Raw genomic sequence first — 4,854 nt, forward strand, 5'->3', positions numbered from 1 at the left:
CCTAAAAATAAAAAAAAAGAAAGAAAAAATCACAATAGTGGACTGGGAGCATTCATTAGTGTGCTTGTGCTTGCATTGGAAAATACAGTATCTAGATACTGTAGATAGATTTCTAGATAGAATTCTCTTGCTTGCAAAACTTGCTAGTTAGAGACACATCAATGTCAAAGAGAATGCAATGATTTATATGACCTAGCTATACAATCCTTTATTAACTGATATCATAAACCTGTTGCCACACAGGCAACATTATAACTGACAAGAGTCCTTCCTGTTATAGGTTGGTAACACTGAATGCTGTCAGAGCTTTCATTATAAATAGTCACCAAATAATTTCTAATGACTAACAATGACTGCCGGCTCAGAAAAACACTTCAAAGGTCTCATTTTGAGAAGTGCTGAGAACCTCCATTTCCCATTGACTTCAAGGGAAGTTAGGAGTTCATCCTCTCTCAGGAGCTCCCCAGAATTACCTTCTCTCCTGACATTTAGACAATGAATGATGGAAGTTTCCACATTTTAATTGTAATAGTCAACGGACAGATAGCAAACAAAATTGCTTATCAGCAATTGGTGATATGCCAAGAAATCTTATGGGAGCAGAAAAGAAAATGACTAATAACCATCATGCAATGCAACACATTTTTAATGATTTCCACTCAGATAATGGCTCCTCACAGTGTTAGCACCTTTTTTGTCTCTAAGCATCCCCTAACTGAATGAGGCTAAACCACAATATATTACGATTTTACGTAATGAAGTTTGCAAGAAAAATGTATATAAAAGTCAGTGTATAACCTTCAGGAATACTGAAACCCAGGCTTGTGTCTTGAGGTTCACTTTCAAATACTTCCATCTGCAATTTTTAAAAAAGTCACTGTACAATAATTATTTATTTTCTATATGAAAACATAGATTCAGCATGGGAACAAAACTAAGAATGATTGTAATTATTTGAAAGACACTGAGTTAGCATATGGATCTCATTGCCACTTACACATTTCGGTCACTGAAACAAAAAGCTATTAATCAATATGTAAAAGCCATAAATTAACATAAACATTAATCATTCTAATACTCCCACTGTGTCGGACTGATAATTTTTTTTCAGTCTTTCATTCTGACATATTCGCCTTCAGCTATCAGCTGGTTGACCTTTTTAAACACAGTTAAACATTTTGGGTATTGCAAATCTTACTGAAGTAAACATTTTGGAGACAGCCAAATATCATGGATATATTTATGCCAAAAATATCGGGTCTGAAAACATGAGAGCCCCTGCCTCATATGTCATTGCACTAGCTTTTAATAAGAGAGTCTAAAATACAGCATGAAATACAGCTGAAACAGATGAAGTTCTAGTGTTTCATAAACAGGTTCATCTTGCAGATGAGGGAAAAGACACCCATCTGGTTTACTTTCTGAAACCATTAATTGCTTGGTAAAGTGTGATGATATAACTACAGCCAGCCTTGTTTGGAGAAAGAAAGCAGGCATAAAAGCCCATAGTTCAGCTCTGCAACATACCCTCCATAAAATTAATACAAAACAAAACAAAAAAAGACAACAAATGCCTAATCACTTTGAAAACCTGAAGAATATGAAAATACACAATATAAGTGAAAAGAAGTATTTATACAACTGTCTCTCTATACCATACCATCAGACCTAAAATGAATTTAACTTTGTACACTTGATAAATCATTGTAATCTAGCAGAAAATTGATAAGCCAAGGACCATCAAAAGATTGTTTTGAGTAGCCTCTAGTTCAGCCATGCATAGCAATCTGTCAGCCACGGGGCTCTGTCTGCCCATCCTCCTTAATTAGGGGTGCTGCATAGTGCAGCATCAGCTACAAATCTTTTGGTTCCAAGAGCTAATAATGTCCTCGGATAGCATGGGCTTAATTAAACATCTTCCAGACATTTTAGCAGACGTTTCCTGCAATAATCTTGTTTAGTAACAAACTATTAAAAAGAATTGACAGAGGAGAAATATATCAAGTTGTTACAGCAGCTGAAGTTATTTGGGCCAGAATTATATGTCTGCAGTTAAGGATTCTGTAACTTTGAGCAATTAAAATATCACTTTATTTGAAAACTAATTAATTCTAAACACATATTTTTCCCATGACAAACTTTTATGATTATTTAATTTATTCCATTCTAATTACACTTTAATTAATCTACTCTTGTATAATATTATACTGTTATTCTGGCATTTGACCAATGAAGACAATAAATTGATTGCAGTTCCGTTGCGCAAAAGCAGAAACTGTCATGCCAGTTTCAACACCACGTTTATTTATTTGCCTGTTCTATTACTTTTCTTTTCCTCCCACAGGGCATAGGAACATGAAACACAGTACAAATTGGATGACATTTTGTCTTCTATACTTTTTTCTTCAAAGTGTGAAATATAACTTAAGAGTTTTTAGTATTAAGGAAATGTATATGTAACATGATATTACATAATAAAAATATAACCTATAGGAAATTAACTTATACTTCTAAAATACATCACTCAGTGACTTATCAATTGATTCCTGATGTACAGGACCATGTCCAGAGTTGCTAGAAACAGAGTTGTTTCCATTGACATTGAGCTCTGCTCAGGATCTGGCCTGATACAGTCAACAATAAGGGAGAAAGAGACCAAAACCCATTTTCATACTTATCTTAAAATTACATTCATTTCAGTATCTCAGTAAGTTTTACAAGACACTGCATTTTAATTTTGCATGAACTTAACTTAGATTCAACTAGAACAAAAGTATATAAATTCTTTTCTTACTCTATAAAGATTATATTGGGATTAAACTCCGATAAAAGAAAACTCCAATAAAAGAAATATATAGCATATGTAGTGTTGTATTTTATTTTGCTTTGGCCATACCTGAAGAAAAACGACTGTCATTTACAGTCACAAGTCCTCAAGTTTCTTTGAATATGAATGTCCCTGAAATTCACAGTTCTTGCACATTTGGTGGGAGGAGATACTGAGTAGTGACTCTTATGAAGACACAATGAAGCAATCTACTTTTCACGTACTTTTAAAACTTCTGCTCGCGTTCCTGGCTGTATGCTTTCTTCTGCTTATGAAATAACCCCCTATTGTACACGCCTTACCAAGAGTGAGATGACTTGCAGAGGTAGGCAATTAAATTAAAATGCATTGCAAGTTGAGTTCTGACAGTGCTTTCCAAAATACTTCCTTTTACTTTAATCACGCAGTTTACATTTCATAGAATTAAAAAGACGAATCCAAAATACATATTCATTAAAAGAGGAAAAAAAGATTCTGCACTTAATTGAACAGGCTAAGTACTTTACCAGCATTGCCATAGTGGGAGATACATTTCTATCAGAATATTCTACCTGTTTCCTACCCCCCATGTTCATATTCTCAGCATTTGTTTCATAACAGTTAAAAAATATACTTTGAAATTGCAAATAGCAAATGGGATAAATTGACGTAAACATAGAAGGAATATTAAATAACCAAAATTAATTCCTATTTGTGTCCAGCTCATGTTTCGAATTCCAAATTTTGGATCTGATCTACACCCATCCAAACTGCTAGATGATATTGGTGAGACTGCTCAAACGAGGAAGGGTTTGCAGGATTCATTCATTGATCCAGTATTTCATAAAGCATTTTCTCTTTGGAAGGTTTCTGCTTCTGTGTAAACTACAGCACGTCTCTGAGACCAGCATTATTATGGGTCCTTCTTTGTAGATGGAGAAACTGAGGCAGGGACAGTAAGTGACCTACCAAGGTGGCACAGTCACTAGAACTGGGGTTAGGACTCCACTCACTGACTCCAGGCACAGACAGTCCCTTCCCATGCCCAGTGAGATTCACAGGCCACACAGTATTTTAAGAAACAAAGCAATGTGGACAGTACTTTAATCTGCATCAATTCATTAGGCTAAAACTTTAAATCCTTATTCAGGTGAACTCTCAAGGTCAGAAGCAACTGCGTTTCAGTAAAGACCATACCATTTGGTACACACATTTTACTTTCTCCAAGAACCCCTTCAGTATTTTATAAAAGGGAAGACTTAGTGTTATGTATATCACTTTTAAATATATGAGTCAAAGTTACAGATTATAAAGTATTTTTATGCTATGAAATACCTCCCAAAATTCAAGCTTAATTACTAATAGTATGTGTCATTTATCTATTAGGATTCCCATCCAATACAGCATAAGTATTTGGATAAGCCAAATTATTGGAGAGCAAATTAGTCCAAGAAATCTAATAAGGATCACTATAATTCCAGTGCAAACAGGAATGACATTTACAAGGCAAATATTACCTGAATATCAAATAATAATAATAATAAATGTTTATTTTAACAGTTTAGGCTAAGCTTACACTTTAGATACAAACCCACAATTGTTCTTTCATGCCAGTTTGATCACATAAGTCTATATCCATTTTGCATAACCACGTAGAATGCATTAGTTAAATATGTTCATCTCCAAGGCTCTGAGATAAGAGTAATCATATGTTAAACAGTTAAATTGTTAAAATGTGACGGATATTAATAAAAAGCTGGTCCCGCATTTAACAGTGGTTGAATACTGATGATGCTTAATTCCCAGTTTCTAGTACCGACTGTTTCCTATGTCTGCGATGTTCTGATCAGTTAATTTCTCTATGTCTTAAGGAGTAACGCTAACTACTATTTAGCAAATGGAGAGAAATAAAACCAAAGTTACAGAACAGAGTTACATAGTTTACACACGTAACTTGAAGCTTCACTTCTCTCATCCACGATAAACTACTGACCACAAATGTAGTGAAAAATGCAAAACTGTTTCACTGCCTTAATTTGAAACTTTGA

The sequence above is a fragment of the Gymnogyps californianus genome, chromosome 16 (assembly GCF_018139145.2).
Source record: "Gymnogyps californianus isolate 813 chromosome 16, ASM1813914v2, whole genome shotgun sequence".
In the NCBI taxonomy this organism is placed as follows: Eukaryota; Metazoa; Chordata; class Aves; order Accipitriformes; family Cathartidae; genus Gymnogyps; species Gymnogyps californianus.